Below are 19,409 nucleotides of genomic sequence, written 5' to 3'. Positions count from 1 at the left end.
GGTACTGTTGTTGCCTGTCAAAAAATACAAGATATTTCGAAAATTTTCAGAGGTCAATTTTATATTCGATTTTTTATTTTCAGCATCGTATATTTTTCAAATAGAATTTAAAAACGAAATATTATTAAAGATTTTAATTGATTCTAATTATGATTCTGTTTTCTATTTATATTCTCTTTAAATTTAAATTTGTTTTCGATCACTAATTGTTCAAAAATTGTTGTTGCTATAATATTTTTATTAAAAGAAACTCTCGAGAAATATTCGAGGAATATTCGAGGAATTCTCCACAATTTATATAGTAACCTGGTTATATTTTCGGACACGTTATATGTAATATTTTGCAACAAATTTTTCTCTATCGCTTTTAATTAATTAATACACGTGTATCCTTAAATATTCAGCGCTTCCGTGAAACGCGATCGACGACGAGGAGATGTTTACGTCGGCGATTGTTTATATAACGGCGAGATATAAAAGTCTGTATGTACCGTTGCACCACGCACATGCAACGAGAGCTGTAACAAGATCGTTACAGCCCTTCGCGAGAAAAATTACATCGCGTGGCGGACGAAAGAGGGAGAGGAGAGAAAAGGGAAACGAGAAACTCGCCATGAGTAACAACATCGCCGTTGTTAATCATTCTCTCTCGCGAGGAGAGTGAATTACGGTTTGTCGTAAAAGCAGATTTCCGCATTGACAGTCCGGTTAGATCCACCGGGTGTGATAAGATATTCGTGCCGGTTTCAAGTGCGTGCGAACTACGCAACGTTGCGTGCGATGCATATGCATCAGCAACTGCGATAAAGTTGCGTCGAAATGTTGTTGCGACGTGCAATCTTTTCTAACGCATCGTTCTCCGAAAATAATTTTTCAGTGCTTGATCCGAGATAATTACGAGGAAGGACAATTTATAATTATATTACTATCTTTTAATTATTTTAATTATTTTATAATGTATGTAATAAAATAATTTATTGATTGCCGCTATTTTAGTTTGTTTGTTTGACAACCATTGTAAGAATCTATTTTATGTTTATAAAAAGGTAGATCTCTATGTAAAATAATTTTTCAGATAATTGCAAGAAAAACAATTTATAATTATATTGCTATTTTTATAACTAGTTTTATTATTTTATTATGTATATAAATTATACAGTAATACATATAATCATAAAATAATTATAAAATTTAAAAATTAAGATTAAATTAAATCAAATTAAAATAAAAAATTTTAAAAAATGTTAATTAAATTAACTAATTTAAAAATTATCGCTATTTTACATTTCTTTGACAGCCACTAAGAATCAATTTTACGGTTGTAAAAAATAAATGTCTTTCATTGATAATAAAATAATTTTTCGGTGTTTATCTAGGTTTATATGTTTGTATTTTTATTTGTATATCTTATATTTATGTTGAGAAATTTTGTTAGAAAAAAAATTCTCGCTCGTACATCCTCGATATAAGACAGCATGCAATTATTTATTGCCGTTGGTCCTCGCGCGCAGCTTTAGTCGCATTATGCGTGTCTAGCGAGCTTAGACGTAAATATTTTCCATTGAAATGCTAATAAATTTGCCCGGTGCCACACCTCGATATTTCGCGATTCCCACGAGAATCTTGCGAGTCTCTACCATGCGATCCGAAAATTTCCTCCTTCCTTAAACGTTAATGAAGATTTCTTCGAGTACTCATGAACTTGGATATCTTAATTTACAAATGTCAATTTCTTGAGAGAAATTTGTCAGCCTAAATTATGTCTAAATACATGGTAATTTTAATTCGCATTATATATCGTATGATAATAAAATTTAAATTTTCATTTGATATTTAAATCAATATTCGATTTTACTGTATTGTATGCATTTATATTTATTGTGTTGATAAACAAAAAAGCTGCTTAAAATTCTCGTAATTATCGACTCTAACTCGCACGTCATTAATCACCGCAGCGCATGTATTTTTGCGGAATTATGGTCTATTAATCAATCCTTTTTCGCGTCGTGTCTGTCGCGGGAGAGACGCACACAAAGAAAGTCGTTAAATCGCTCATCTTATCCAATGATAGTGACCCATCTATAATTCACAGTTGCAAAATCTTAGCAACACTTTGCGCGTATTACATAGATGCATCATGTCGCGATATATGCAATTGCAGACTTCACGTGCAATATGGCGTTTGTGCCAAAAACATTTTTAGATCTCGTATATTATTAGGTGTTATATTTAAGATTAAAATAATATAATGTATATTTTAATAATATAATTAATTGTAAAAGAACATTTAAAAATATGTACTAAAAATATGTATAGGTAATTTTTAAATATTAAATATAAAATATAAGATACAAAAAAATATTAGTATTATAAAATTTCGATTCTTGCATATTTATAATAAATAAATATATATATATATATATATATATATATATATATATATATATGTAGGGAAGGACTTGCCACGATAGCGTTAAATCGTTATTTTCGAATTGTGTTTGCGCTCTGACCTTATTATTGTAATGCCTCGTTTCCGTGTTTTGATCTCGAATGTTCGCGACGGCTGATCGTTCTTTCGGATATAGCCGAGCGTATCGTGAACTGATTGGGCCACGTATGAGACCCAAAAGACGAGGTAGGAATTGCGAACCGAAAAGAGGCAGTCGTGGTCGAGATCTGCGAGGAATCATACCTCGTAATAGAAGCTCTAATAAACCAAGATACTTTTCTATAATATCCCGCGTATTTCCTACAGAGATTTTGGGGGCTCGTCCGGGATTGTTGAAGCGGACGTTGGTGGAGTGCGCGGTGACGCTGAGCGCGATTACGCCGAGTGTAAAAAAGTTAGACGTGAGCCCTGTGAATCGACGGAAGAGCAAGATGAGTCCTAGAAAAAACCCGTCTGAGTGCACGGTGCAGGAGCTCAAAGAGAAGCTTAAGAGTTTCGGGTTAAATACAGCCGGAACAAAGAACGATTTAATAGGTCGACTGATGGAGGCAGATCCTGCGGGCGAGTGGCTTCGCGAGTCCAATCGCGAACGAAATGATCCGCCGCGTAGTGAGGAGCGAGATTTGGTTGTGCCCGTGGTGAATGGACATGAGGCAGAGGTGTCACGACGAGAGATGGAGATCGTGAAGCGAGAAAAGGATCTCCTGGAGCGGGAGCTCGCGATGGCCCGACGGGAGTTGCAATTCCTGCGAGAGAGAGAGAAGGAGAAGGATTTGGAGCGGCCGAGCGGAGGGCGGACGGCGACGGGTCGAGCGGAAGCGACGGCACGAGCAAGTATAACGGCTATTGCCGAATTACTGGGATATTTCAACGGCGTGAGCGATTCCTGGGAAGTATGGGAGAGGCAAGTGCGGCTCCTCGCAACGACGTATAAATTACAAGACGATGTGACGAGGATATTGATAGGCGCGAGACTTAAGGATAAAGCGGCCGAATGGTTTCGCTCCAAGCCGGAACACATTGAAATGTCAATTGATGATCTTCTACGAACGATGGGAGCTATGTTTAATCATCGTCCGAATAAACTTGCGCGTAAAAGGGATTTTGAAAGACGAATTTGGAAGAGGGGCAAGGCGTTTAGTGCATATATGCACGACAAAATCATTTTAGCTAACCGAGTGCCGATCGAAGAGGAGGATATTATCGATTATATCATTGATGGTATAATGGATCCTAATTTGCAGGATCAGGCTCGAATTCAGGGCTTTACCACAACAGCATCCCTGTTAAAGGCATTGGAAAAAATAAGCCCGCAGTCGAAGAAGCAACAAGATAGCGACGCCGTCATTAAGTCTTTCGGAGAGGTCAGGCATCGGAAAGGTGATGGAAGTGAGGCGAGATGGTGGAGCGACGGTGGAGAGCGGAGTCGTCGGCGGCGATGCTATAATTGTGGAGGGCAGGATCATCTGAGTGCAGACTGTCCGACTAAGGAGAGCGTAAAGTGTTTTGGTTGCGGTAGACGCGGTCATATCATGGCGAGGTGTGACAAAAGGGGAAATGCCGTAAGGGATAGTTATGCGGTAAGCGAACACTGCGATGAGAAATATTATAAAAAAGTAAACATTAATAATCGTAGTGTGACAGCAATGATCGATACTGGTAGCGATTTGTGTCTGATGCGTGCGGATTGTTATAATGCGTTGGATGCTCCGACATTGAGGCGAAATTTTATTTTCGTGGCATAGGTTCAGTTGACAACGAAACCTTGGGTGAGTTCGACGCGAATATTTGTATTGATGACAACGTTATCGTATTAAAATTCGAGTAGTTTCCAATGTGCTTATGCGTCACGATTTAATTATCGGTGCTGATTTTCTAAAATCGGTGGAAGTTGTAATGAGAAATGGAGAATTATCGATTTCGAAACCAAGAGATCCCGAATTGCCAGAAATATTTCAAATTAATTATGTATGTGAGGCGGGCGAATTGGATATGATACACCTTAACGATGGCCACCGAGATACGTTAGAGCGCATGATCCGGGATTATAAGCCAAATAAAGTACGCGATGTAAATATTAAAATGAAGCTAATTCTTAAAGATGACGAACCCGTATATCAAAGAGCGCGAAAACTTTCCGAGCAAGAAAAACAGGTGGTGAAACGGCAGATAGACGAATGGATGCGCGAGGGTATAATACGACCGTCGCTGTCAGAATACGCGAGTCCCGTGGTTTTAGTTCGAAAAAAGAATGACGCGTATCGACTGTGCGTGGACTAACGACGTTTAAATCAGAAAATTGTAAAGGATCGTTACCCGTTACCTTTAATTGAGGATCAGTTAAATCGTCTGCAGAACGCGAAAATATTTACTACTTTAGATCTTGAAAACGGGTTTTTCCACGTCGGAGTGGACGAGGGCAGTCGGAGATTCACAGCATTCATTGTCCCTGATGGACAGTATGAGTTTTTGAGAATGCCGTTTGGCTTGTGTAATTCGCCGGCGGTCTTTCAAAGATTTGTTAGCGCTGTTTTTAGAGACTTTATTAATGATGGGACAGTATTAATGTATATGGACGATTTGATCGTACCGTCGGAAGACTATGAGGGCGCTATACGAAAACTCAATCGGGTTTTTAGTACGGCAAGTCAGTTTGGGTTGGTAATCAATTGGAATAAATGTCAATTTTTAAAGACCAAAGTGGAATTTCTGGGACATATGGTAGAGTCGGGTAGCGTGCGACCGTCGGAAGCCAAGACGGAGGCGGTTATGAGATTTCCCGAACCAAAGAACGTTAAGCAGATTCAAAGTTTCTTAGGCTTGTCAGGCTATTTCCGGAAGTTTATTCGTAATTATTCTTCGATCGCGCGGCCTCTAACGAACTTATTGAAAAAAAATGTATTTCAATTTGAAGAAGCGGAAAGGAATGCGTTCGGCGAATTGAAAGCGGCCTTGACGAGCAGACCCGTTCTAAAATTGTATAAAATAGGTGCGAGTACCGAACTTCATACCGATGCTTCGAAGCACGGTTATGGCGCAATTTTATTACAGCGTGACACTGACAATTCATTGCATCCTGTTTATTACGCGAGCGGTCATACGACTCCAGCGGAGGAGAAATATAGTAGTTATGAACTCGAGGTGCTTGCAATTATTAAATCCTTAAAGAAATTTCGCGTTTATCTGATAGGAATATCTTTTAAAATTGTGACAGATTGTAGAGCGTTTAGCTTAACCATGAATAAAAAAGATTTGTGCGTGCGAATGGCAAGATGGGCTTTGCAATTGGAAGAATTTGATTATGCGATTGAACATCGTTCAGGGAGAGCAATGACGCATGTGGACGCATTGAGTAGGAATCCGTTACCCGTATGTATGTTGAATGAGTGCGAAGATAGTATGACGTCGCGAATTCGAAGAGCTCAACAGGAGGACGCCTTTTTGCGAGAAATAATTAGGTTGGCCGAGGCTGAAAAGACCGTTGGATTTGTGACAAGAGCAGGGCTTTTATTCAAATTAATTGACGGCGAAGAACGAATGGTGGTGCCGCGATCGATGCATTCGCAGAACATCAAACGGATACACGACGAGGGACATTTGTCGACGACTAAGATGGAGCAAATAATTAGACGAGACTATTGGTTACAAGATTTAAAAGCGAGAGTCGAGAAAATGGTTCGTAACTGTGTGCCATGTATCCTGGCCGAAAGGAAGCATGGTAAAAAGGAGGGGCTGTTGCATCCCATTGGAAAGGGCGAGACTCCCTTGGATACGTTCCATCTGGATCACTTAGGACCGCTTCCTTCAACGCATAAGAGATATCGATATATATTAGCCATTGTAGATGCATTTACGAAATTTGTCTGGTTTTACGCGGTTAGAACTACTAGCGCTGCGGAGGTGCTGACGTGTTTAAGAAAACAATCGTGCATTTTTGGAAATCCCAGGAGAATAATATCAGACCGCGGTTCAGCATTCACATCCAGTGAATTTCAGGAATATTGTAAGATAGAGGGAATCTAGCATATTCTTACTACCACGGGTATTTCTAGAGGCAACGGACAAGTTGAAAGAGTTAATCGAACGGTGATCTCGTTATTGACAAAATTATCTATTCCTCGACCAGAAGAATGGCATAGGTACTTGGACACAGCGCAGAAATATTTGAATGCTACGCCACACAGAAGTATCGGGACGACGCCCTTTAATTTACTTTTTGGGGCAGACATTAAAATGAAAAACGATGCCTCTATTCGTGAGTTGATAGAGAGGGAATTAATCAGTATTTTCCAAGAAGATCGGGATGAAATACGAAACCGAGCTAAGGAGAATATCCGCCAAATTCAGCAAGAAAATCGCCGAGGATTTAATAGACGAAGGAAACCAGCCTCATTTTATACTGTTGGCGATCTCGTTGCCATTAAAAGGACACAAGCTGGACCTGGATTAAAATTCGCGCCTAAGTATCTTGGTCCGTATCGAATCAAAAGAGTATTAAGAAATGATCGCTATATTGTTGAAAAGATCGGCGAACATGAAGGGCCTTATGAGACATCCACTGCAGCCGAGTATATTAAACGTTGGATAGATGACGCCGATGAATCCATGACAGACGAGGACATCGCAGATGTCTGAGGACAGACATTGGCTCAGAACGGCCCATTGTAGGGAAGGACTTGCCACGATAGCGTTAAATCGTTATTTTCGAATTGTGTTTGCGCTCTGACCTTATTATTGTAATGCCTCGTTTCCATGTTTTGATCTCGAATGTTCGCGACGGCTGATCGTTCTTTCGGATATAGCCGAGCGTGTCGTGAACTGATTGGGCCACGTATGAGACCCAAAAGACGGGGTAGGAATTGCGAACCGAAAAGAGGCAGTCGTGGTCGAGATCTGCGAGGAATCATACCTCTGTAATAGAAGCTCTAATAAACCAAGATATTTTTCTATAATATCCCGCGTATTTCCTACACATATATATATATATATATATATATATATATATATAAATAGAATATATGTTTATTTATAATATTATACATAATGTACAAAATAATATAATAAAAAATAATATATATATTATATAAAATAATATGTTACGTCCGGTGGACTCCACGATTCTTTTCTTTCCTCGAAACGATTTCGTAGAAGAAAGAAATCGTGGATCGACTTGCATTTGGAATGTAAATCGATTCTTCTTAGGAATAATGATAACGCGTAGAAGAACGCAACCTAATCCGCGTGTATCGCTATTAAACTTTAACAAATCTAATTCAGGGAATGGCCAGTCGAGATAGCGTTAACGAAACTCTAAATAAATTCGTGAATTATGAGATGAAAAATTGTTATGAGAAACTCTAACTGTCCCGTATCTATTGGTACGGCTTTATGTTCGAAGCCTCTCTATCTAAAGAAATTTTAAAATAAAGATCTGGTTCTCGGGAAGATTGTCAAAATCTAAACATACAGCAATATTCTTGAAATTGATAGTGCACGTGCGCTCGTTCGACAGGCCACCCTCGAGCGTTCTCCGAATCGCCAAATCATCAAGCGATAAGATAATCAGCTCACTCCCACTCTCTACTGGATGGAGCTAAGTCTCGAGCCAAAGGGCTTAACCAATAAAAATCTTAAGAGACCCCTCTCCTTTTAAAAAATCAAGCTCCTTGACCTTAGGAAGGGAGTAATAGAAATTATTTAATTCGCCTAAAAAGATTCCCCACCATCCAGAAGGGAGGAGGAGTAATAACTTTAAAATGCAAGCGCAAGGCGCGACGCGCGCTATTAACACTACAGATGACAGTTCAGTACGCTAATTCTTCCGACGAGCAGCAGTGCAGTTGACAATTCAGTTCACAGTTCCAGTCAAGATTCAGTCATTCAATTTTAAAATTATATAGCCTCGGGGATTCTCTTTTCTTGCATTATGCAATTGAGTTATTAATCTGTTTTATCACAGTGAAAATGATTTTGTTAACATTTAATTGTGCATCGTGTGAATTTTCTGATAAACATCTCCATTACCCAGCTCTTCATGTTATAAACCTTCGACCTCAGCCATTGCAATTTTATCAACGCACTCAATTTTGTGATGCCAACGAGTTGTGAGTAAAATAGAGTAATTTTTATTTTCTCCCTTTCCCATATCTTACTATCCCATAATTTAAAATCTATGTCTGACAAATAATTTTAAACGGTTTAATAACCATTAAATTTTTACTAATTACTATCAATCAATCAATCCTTGTCTCACCTCTCCTCCAGTCTCATTCCTTGTTTTTCCTGTTCGCCGAGAATCTCCGCAAGGCGATTCGCGAACAATTCCCCGTTCGCCGGGAATCTCCGCAAGGCGATTCGCGAACAATTCCTCGTTCGCCGGGAATCTCCGTAAGGCGATTCGCGAACAATTCCCCGTTCGCCGGGAATCTCCGCAAGGCGATTCGCGAACAATTCCTCGTTCGCCGGGAATCTCCGTAAGGCGATTCGCGAACAATTCCTCGTTCGCCGGGAATCTCCGCAAGGCGATTCGCGAACAATTCCCTGTTCGCCGGGAATCTCCGCAAGGCGATTCGCGAACAATTCCCTGTTCGCCGGGAATCTCCGTAAGGCGATTCGCGAACAATTTCCCGTTCGCCGGGAATCTCCGTAAGGCGATTCGCGAACAATTCCCCGTTCGCCGGGAATCTCCGTAAGGCGATTCGCGAACAATTCCCCGTTGGCCGGGAATCTCCGTAAGGCGATTCGCGAACAATTCCTTATTTCTCTTTATTAGCTCTTTCTGATTTATTTACCGAGAATTTATATTGTTTTCTATCATTATATCTCGTTTCAGCCCTTCTTTATATATATATCTTTTCATTTCTATTTTTTTTTTGACTCCCTTTCGTTTTCTTTTAATTTCCCATCCTCATATTATTATTATTATTATTATCTTTTCCTTTCTCTTCATATTATTTTCCTTTGAATTATCATTACTTTTGGGAGAAACCGTTGAAATAGATGAATAATTTTCGAACTTAGACTTGGCGAATCTCTTATCTTAATTTTATTATTGTATTTTAATTTAGACCTGTATTTCAGCGAATTTAGAAAATTTTAATTCTAACTATAACACATATGCGCAAGCGACGAATTCTATACTTTTTCTAATGAGTAAGCGTTATTCATATTTTTATTACACATTCACTTTTTATTTTGTTTTATTTCTTATATTATATTAATTATATGTATATTGTATTAACCAGTCAGAATTTAATTCTTAACGTAAATTCTTCCCTGTATATTCTGACTGATATCCTCCGAACGATTGTAACACCCGCGAGAATATATACATACACACACAGATACCCACTCACGCATACCTACAACTGCTAAGATGTATTTTTCTTTCATTATTTTTTTTTATAATATATGTATTTTTAATTTAATGTATAATTTAATTATTTAAATCGTTCTCTTCCCTAAATCCTGAGATCGCACTAGGTCCCATTCCGCGTAACAAGGATTAAATTCCTTTACCGAAAAGGGGCCATCGAACGAATAGGCTTAAAAACGCAGCGTTAAAGAGACCTTCGGTCGCTGACCTGTGTTAGGCCCTTCACATTCGTTCGACCCGATCCATACACACGCTCGAATAAAGTGTGTCACGGGGTAAGTAAGTTGCGTCCTTCCATACGGCCCATCCATTCCAGGGTCTGGACGTAACAAATATAAATTATTATATTTTCTTTTTCTACGCGACGGTGCCCTCTTTGCTACCATCACTAGACCGGCATAGACGGTACTGCTTTTCGCGGCGCTCGGCCGCTAGCATGCACTTGGAGTGGGAAAAACGGCACCAAGATCCGGATTCTGCTTATGACATATGAAAGTCTTTATTCAATGTCTTGAACAGGAATATGGGATGCAGTTGATAGTTAGATGACTATGAATGACTTCAAACGCGCACTTCTCGCATCTACATGATCTTTTTTATATAGGAGCGCGCGCTTTTTAGTAAAGATAACATAATTAAAGAAATCAAGAGTAAAAAAATATAAATTTAAATTAATTTTTAAATTAAAAGCAAACTCATCGAAAGCGCGCACAAAGCATGCTAGTATTTATAACATGCATAAAGTACATCTAATTTCAATTAATTAATATGAAGAAAGTCGATGCAATTCCAGGATATCAAATTTGTGTTATTTGATTTATGATATTCTAACCATTGAATACACACATTTTAGATAATAACAATATTAGCTTATAATAATCCTGTATTAAATTTGATAAACACATAATACATATTTCATATTCTTAAAAATTAACTGAATAAAAAGTATTTACATACACATAATCTTTTTTATCTTGAATTTTATCATAAGAGCGTGTATATAACTTAATACTTAATATAACTTATAATAGTTACTACATAATAACACAAATTTTAAAATTGTTTAAAAATTATTTTAAAATTTTATACTAACAAAATTATATTTTAATTAATTTCTTGAATTCTTTAAAGGATTAAGTATTAAACTTTCCAAGAGTTCCATGTTTTATTATCCCCTTGCGAACATATTCACATTTGTGCGGCATTTAATTACGCGAATACGCGTATGAGATACTAAAGAGATAGTTAAATAGAGGAGTTAAATAGAGGTAATTTCACCGCGTTTCCGTACAATTTTATGGTATCGTTCGTAACTTAAGTGACACGATGAATATCACGTTTATATAAATACTGGTACATTGTTTCATTATATAAAATGCAGAACAATGAATTTTTCCGGGTTATATAACGCATCTTTATTTTTATATAAATTTTATTGCTCATTGCCAATGTGACAATAAATGATAATTTTTCGAAATCGAGCATGCGACGTAGTAATATGTCATGCAAACTCTCAGCTACGTTTATATAAAACTCGATAAACTGTCCTCGTGGCATGCTTGATCATAAATCGGAGATGGAAGGATCAGAAAAAAATGAGTTTTATAATGAAACGATATCTTCGAGGATTTATATATTTTTATTAGATAAACACTAATCTTGCTAAAACTTGCGAAATAACTTTTTTATATGATTTGTCATCAGCACTACATGTCACTTATCATTAAAATAATATGAAAAGAATAGAATTCAAAATTTTTTCACAAAGTTATATATATAATTCATTTATATTTTTTAAATTATGTATGATATAAATCTTTAGATTGACACTATTACAATACCAACAATTTAAATTCTCATTACAAAACTATTACATTACCAACAATTTAATTTCTCATTACAAAACAAGCACAGCAAATGATATCGCTTCTTATCTTCAATAATCTGTTTATTGATCGAGTTGAATAATTCTGTATACATGTATTTTTTTCATTATCACAGGACCTTCTGTAATAGATTGAAGTTTTATGTCCGTGTGAGAAAAAGAGAGAAAGGGGATATCTCTCACGAGTATATATATGTATATATATAGTTAAATATATTCGACCACATAATATAAAAAATAACAAACAGTGATCCCAGGAAACACAGAATATTGTAGCAACATTGCTGCAATGTTGTAATATTGTCGCAATGTTGCCGTAATATTCTGTGTTGCTGGGATATAAAAAAAAGACTATAATAAGTATTTCATATATTAAAATAACAATTTTCAATAAACTATATAAATACAATAAATTTTTTGATGAATTATAGTGAAATCTTATCAATTCTAATTTTCATTAGTTATAATTAATAACGAAAAGAAGATTTAATATAAAAATGTGTGAATTAATTTTTAATTAATACCTAAGACACTTAATAACTTCAAACATAATGACTTTATGACATACTTTTATATTTGTTTTTATTTATTTTAATCGCTATAAGTATTTGGGATATAGTGATATTTCATGCGATGAAATTTATATTAAAATCTTAGGCGTCTCTCTAATGATTAACTATAATTAATATTGTATAACATTACGAAAATTTTTATCATTAACAAAATTATATTTAACCGGTCATATTTATTACCTTTTTGACTAATAAAAAAATATATTTATTTTATATATCTCTTATATAATATACCTCAATATATATAATTCGACGATTAAACGAACCCGCCGAAGGCGGGCGAAGTTCGATCGGAATTATACGGGGACGTCTCGTTCGAAGATGATTACTGGTAGTAGCGTCAGCTATGCTTAAATCCACAACGTTCAGAGTACTAAAGTTTTAATTCTGGCGCTTTCCGCGCTCTCCGCGCTTCCTGAGGGCGCTGCCTTCTTCGCTTCCTCATATTGTTCAGAGAACTTTTATTTTATTTTATTTATTTATTTATTTATTTTTATTTTACTTTTATTTATTTATTTATTTATTTATTTATTTATTTTCTTTTTTTAAGATGATTATGGGTACTAATGGGAAATATTTCAGGGTGGGGAATAATCATCTTTGAACGAGACGTCCCCGTATAATTCCAATCGAATTTCGCCCGCCTTCGGCGGGCTCGTTTGATCGTCGAATTATACTATGGACGTCTCGTTCTCGATGATTACTGGTAGATCTTTAGAGTTTGCGCCATTTATTTATTAATAAATATAAACAAATGATTTTTTTTTTATCAGGAGAAGTTTCACATGAACAACAGAATAAACCGCTTTGAAATGAGGACCAGGAGATTTACCTTCCAAGAACCGACGCGGCAAATGTTTCATTTGCATCTTGTATTGGTCTGTTGTAGAATTTCCCAAAGATTTTTGATCTTTCAGACTATCCCGCTGTGCGCCTTATTGTATCGATATCTACACCTTTACTACTCGCTTTGGAAACGGCTGCATGTTTAGTGCTGTATGCGGTGAATTCGTCTGTGTTAATTCCTGATTTTTTCAGCAAGGATTTTATCCAATGTCCCAAAGTTTGAGTACTAACTGGTTTATGTGGTTTTACTGTTGTAATGAATAGACTTTTATGCGTATCTCTTAATTCTTTTGTATACTCCATATACTCTAAGAGTGTTCTAGCTACACACAAACTTCTTTTATCCTTAAAAAATGGCAATATCAAATTAGGTTGACATGCTCCAGGTCTTGATGTTTTAATAATTTCCGGTATCTTTATCTCAATTCCTGATTTTGTCATTTTTATGTTATCAATGTTAATTAGCGTCATCGTTTGTAATCTTTGCGCAGTAGCGAGCATTAACGTTGCTGTTTTCTCAGCAAGATCTTTCATCCTTAATTGATCTGTATCAGACAAGGTCTCGATGTATTGAAGAACTGAATCAGTATTCCATGTGGTGGCATATTTTGGTCGAGTAGGTCGTTTTTTAAAAACACCACGCATAAAACGTGATACTAGTCTGTCCTCCGATATATTTCTTGATGTAATGATAGCTACCGCTGCTCTATCAGAGTTGAGTGTTCCATATTTAGCTCTATCATGAAATCGCTGTGTAAGAAATTCTATCAATTTGTTTGCGTCTGTGTTGAACATATCGTATCTTCCCTCTTGTGTAAACTTCCACCATTGTTTCAACGAACATTCATATTGTTTCATCGTGTATTCCGCTATAGAGTTAAGCATGATCTCCGCTGCTTCAGCGGTGAGTCCCTTCTTCAAAAATGCTTCCCTGACAGTCGTCCTGCCACCAGGGAAAGTGTTTTTGTTAATGGGTGTGTGATTTCTCTGCAAGGAGACATTAACAATTTTTCATTTGGATTAAACATGATTGGTGATCCCCTGATTGGTGAGCAGTGAATTGAACAAAGGAAACCAGGGTTGAGTGGGCCAGTTTGGCACAACTATTACTCCCTCAGCTCCATCAGTGATGAATTTTTTTAAAGTCGGCAATATAATTGCGAAAGGGGGGAATACATACGCATATTCCTTTCTCCACGAAATAGTGAAAGCGTCCACTCTAAAAACGCCTGGATTCGGAAATCTCGAACAAAATTTTTTAACTTTTTTATTTGAATATGTTGCAAATAAATCAATAGTAAAATTTCCAAACTTTTTGACAATTTTCTCAAATGCTTCATCACACAACTCCCATTCTGTGTCTATATTTGAGATTCGAGACGCTGCATCCGCATAGATGTTCTGCTTCGAAGGTATGTATGAAGCACGTATCCAGATTCTTTTACTTTCACACCATTCCCAAATTTGCTGTGTCAAATTCGTAAGTACTGGGAATTGAATTCCCCCTGCTTTATTTACATATGCTATTGCCGTTGTATTGTCTAATCTTAGTAGAATTTCACAATCGTGGAAGTTTGTTGCAAAACATTTTAAAGCTAAAAAGGCACCTAAGAGCTCTAGATAGTTAATATGACATTTTCTTTCTTTATCATTCCACCATCCATTTGCTGACTTGCCCTTGCAATATGCACCCCATCCTGTTAGGAAGGCATCAGCTGAGATTTCTAATGCATACTTGGCTGTTCTCATAGGATTTATTCCTATTTGACTATTAGCCTTCCACCAATTCAGGTCCCTACTCACTTTTGATTTTATAGTCATGTTCCCATCATAATCTCCGTCACTTGCAATTAATGCGAGAAATTTTTCTCGCTCTAAGCTCTTACAGTGTACAAACCCATATGCTACCGCCGGACAGCATGAATTAAGTACTCCAAGTAGTACTGCAAAATCTCGAATCTTACATGATTTCCCGACTGTAAATTTTGGAATTAGGTTTATTATCTGATTTTTCTTTTTATCTGGTAATTCAATAGTGTACCTAACTGAATCAAAGATAAAACCGAGAAATTTGCACCTTTGAGACGGGGTTAAGTTACTTTTATCTTTATTTAGAATAAATCCCAGTTCTTCTAAAAACTGTTTTGACTCTATTACATTATTTTTACAGAGATTGAAACTTCTGTCAACGCAAAAAATATCATCTAAATATATTGTCGACAAAAGATCCCGACCTCTCAAGACATTCATGACTGGTTTCATAATCTTCGTAAATATATATGGACTTGTGCTGAGACCGAATGGTAGACATGTGAACTGATAAATTTGTCCCTTGAAAATAAATCTTAAATATTTCCTGCTATCTTCATGAACGGGAACTAGAAAATAAGCATCTTTAAGATCCAGAGAAGCCATAAATGACCCGGAAGTTACTAGATTCTTTGTCGATCGTAGATCCTCCATTTTAAAATGATGTGACTCGATAAATTTGTTTAGACCCTTTAAATTTAAGATAAACCTCTTTGTACCGTCAAGTTTTGGCACCAAAAAGAAAGAAGACACAAATTGATCTTTACCTTTTTTACATTTTTCAATAGCATTTTTCTGTAACAGTTTTCCAACTTTTGACTCTATCATTCTCAATTCGTCACTTGACCATTTTCTCTGCTCAGGGGAGTGATACTGACGAGGGATTTTACTAAATGGAATCTTGTATCCACTAACAGACCTTAATATATATTTATCTGTTGTTATTTTTGTTCACTTGTCAGTGAAAAGGCGAAGCCTGCCTGCCGATCTTACCGATTCTATTTTTTCGTCGTTCCTTCCGATGATCGGTTGTTGTCCCGATTCGAAGATTGAGTCGATCGATATTGTGTCCTCGGCTTGAAGCGAAACGGTTGCTTCCTGTAGAACGTGCCCGTCTGTCTGAACTTGACAGACGGGCTTTTCCAGTTTCCCTGGATCTGCAATTGTTGGAAAGGTTTTTTACCTGATTTATCCTGAGCTTTTAAACCTTCGCATGCTTTTTCGATCGTTTTTGCTTCCTTTATTTGTTCCGCAAATTTTTGCCCGTACAGCCACTCATCAGCCTTCATCGAGTCAATTAAGGGTTTTACGCTCTTCTTCATTACCGGTGTGATGAATGATTTTCTGGCTGTTTATTGTTGGTGAAACACATCGGACAACAGCTTTCCCGTATCACATAGATATTCAATGAGTTTCATTTGGTCGACTCCTTCCTCCGAGTCATGTAATAACATTGATACTGCACCTCCAAGAGCGACAATAGCTGATCCAACGCATTCCTGTGTTTCCACGAAATGTTGGTCTCTTTTCTTGGATATTTCTGTTATTGCTGCAGCAATCTCTAGGTTAATTTTTGGGGGCTCAGCGTATAACTCTACCTTACGCGGATATTTTTTCAATACCGTTTTTCTCGTCTCTTCTGGTAGCCCCTCTATCATCCAAGCTTTCCATCGATTTTTTATCTCAGTATGTAACCTTACAGAATTTCCAGGAATAACGTTGGGATCTTCTCCCATCATCTGTAGAATTTCATCATTGATGACAGAGTCGTTTGATACTTCTGTTTTCTCCTCATTTTTTGAGGTTATAACTTGAGCCTCACCGATTTCAGTGATGTCAGTGACAGAATCCATCGGATCTTGTACATTTTCTTTATTAGAATCATCTCGCTCTGAAAAACCAAAAGATAATTACATACCAACCTTGAGGCGTTATTCCATTAATTTTAACAATTTTAACAATTTGTCACTCGCAATGTTCGTATGGAACTGATCTGCAGAATCTTCCGATCCGTGATTATTGTCTGTATTCCTTTATTAGGAGTGCATTACTCGTATGGAATAAGCACCTTTTTTTTTGTATTCCCTTATTAGGAGTGCAAAATTCGTATGGAATAAGCACTTTTTTACCTGCCAAATCTGTATTTGTATTTGCCATTTCTTGTTGAGACTTTACTAGTTGGGTAAGGACATTAGTGAGGTTATTTAGCTGATTCTGCATTTTTTGCAGTTTCTCCTCAGTTCCGCCATCGCCTCTTTTGCGTTCTTTAGATCGTGATCGAGAACGCCTTCTTTTCCTATCCTTCTTCATCCTATATTTGCTTTAATAATATTATTATTATTAATATTAGCAACTTTCCTCTTTTGACGTGCGAATCATTGAGCACAACGAAACATTATGAGGAAGCGAAGAAGGCAGCGCCCTCAGGAAGCGCGGAGAGTGCGGAAAGCGCCAGAATTAAAACTAGTACTCTGAACGTTGTGGATTTGAGCATAGCTGACGCTACTACCAGTAATCATCGAGAACGAGACGTCCATAGTATAATTATATCTCATATAATCTTTCACTTTCCGAACATCGAAACTATCGTCAAAGAAGAACACAGTCAATAATCGAAAACGTTCATCGGATTGTAATGTGTTTGAAATCCGCGCCTCTACCTCTCGAAATCAGCAGGGTCTTGCGCCGTTGCGCGCGCACCCCGCTTTTCTTCTCGGCCCTCTCTCTCTACAAGGGCCCGCTCTCAGTCCTCTCTTTGTGTGCGTCACAAAGAAAAGGCTCCTCGTTGACGGTCATCTTCTTCTTTGTGTTTAATTCGTTATACAAGTTATTCTCATGTGGCTAAATTTCTATCAATACACAGCCTTGCAGAAAGAATATCTCGCTTATCTAAAAGAATAGATTCAGCACTGAGACGAAGGAAATCCTACGGATTCTCTTCTACGCATTTGTCGTTCGTGAAACGACATACGGATTCTGCACTCGCATATAAGGAAGGCTTTAAGAAGCTATGTTCGTCCGAAGGTCAGGGTATCTCTCCTAGTAAAACTTTCGGCTTCTAGACAGGCCTTACGGACACATACTGGATCTCACTCTAAAGATAAGTACAAGCTCGAGATCTCTCATAACCTCGTGGTTACATCGATCTCTCTCTCTCTCATTTCAATAGAGGATTGACTCTCATTTTCTAAAGGCATTTCCCTTTCTCTCTTTCGAGTAAGGCTCATCTTATTGTGCTTATGTTCGAGCCTACTCAAAGGAGTTTTGAGTTCAATATTTCTTAATCGAGTAAGGCTCATCTTATTGTGCTTGTGTTCGAGCCTACTTAAAGGAGTTTTTATTTCAATATATCTAAATTACGTTAAGTTATATCCTACGTTAAGATTTTCTCACTTTAGTAAGGCTTATCTCTTTGTTCGTGTTGATTTTTATTACTTAATTTTATTTTCTTGTAATCTGATCTCAAACATAATTATTTTGATATATTAACCAATTATACTTTATAATTATTTTGTTATTAAATGAATTATTTTAAGTAAGTTAATGTTTGAGAGAGCGCGAGAATAGACCGGGAAGTGAGCGCGGCACGAGAGAAAGAGAACGATAAGTCCCGATAAATATATATGTCTATGTACAAAGTCTTTATTCTAATCCACAAATACACAGTCTTAATATATTTACAGTCTTTTAATTAAATGACGAAATAATGAGCGTGAAACTCGAATCGAATTTTTGAATCCGCAAGCAACGGAGAAGATCGCTATATTCCGCGAGCAACGGAAAGAACGGTTTTTATAACAGAGAACTAAATGAGCGCGTCGGAGACTTTTTAACAAAAGGCGCAGTGCTCATCGATCGCGTCAATTTATACCCAAGCCCTTCTCGAAAGATCCCGATTTTTCCTAAACTCGACGGTGGTTGAGACAACGTTTAAATTTAACGATCTAATGTGCGGTTTGTTGTTATTAGATCTTTCGAGAATGACGAGGGCTGTTTTGAATTGTCGCTAACAAAGCGATATTTTGCTACCGGCTGCCAGGGGCGCCGAATGAACAGTCGGGCCCGCGACTCTCTTTTTAATCGGGAACGATTACCTGAGTCTTAATTTTTTATTGCTCGATGAATTTCGAACATCCCGCCCGCCTTGCCCGATGCATCGAGCGAAAAGATGCGCAAAGACGGTAGGAAACTCGGCGGGATTTTTTTTTAAGTGAACGCGAATTAAGTGCGCGAGTGACGATAGGATTCGCGAAAGAGTTATCTAACAAAAGTTCAAACAGGTAATTATTAATAACTTGATTATAACTACGAAACTTATTTACAATAATTATTTACAAGGAATGTTTGGTTACAGAAATGACGCTTCCGATATTTCGTCGTCACTTTTAGGCAGAAGCACGAGTTTTACGACCGGACGAGTGAGCTCTGTCGTAGCGGAGCGTACGGTCACGACCCGGATCTGTCCATCCTCGC

At 37.2% G+C, this 19,409-nt stretch overlaps 1 protein-coding gene and 1 pseudogene across 3 annotated transcripts in view; one reads left to right on the top strand and one right to left on the bottom strand.

Moving 5' to 3' along the window:
- LOC145959284 (uncharacterized) overlaps positions 1-19,409 on the top strand; it is a 136,971-nt gene that overhangs the window by 82,976 nt on the left and 34,586 nt on the right. The window lies entirely within an intron of this gene.
- LOC145959265 (uncharacterized) lies at positions 15,674-17,313 on the bottom strand (annotated as a pseudogene). Its single transcript, XR_014434966.1, has 3 exons — positions 17,066-17,313; positions 15,930-16,827; positions 15,674-15,855 (listed from the first exon to the last, which is right to left on the bottom strand). The product of XR_014434966.1 is annotated as an uncharacterized LOC145959265 (transcript).

This window comes from Camponotus vicinus, unplaced genomic scaffold (assembly GCF_025532165.1).
Source record: "Camponotus vicinus isolate PSW18456_S1 unplaced genomic scaffold, iyCamVici1.0 SCAF_1, whole genome shotgun sequence".
Lineage (NCBI taxonomy): Eukaryota > Metazoa > Arthropoda > Insecta > Hymenoptera > Formicidae > Camponotus > Camponotus vicinus.
This window is presented reverse-complemented; position numbering and strand designations above follow the sequence as displayed.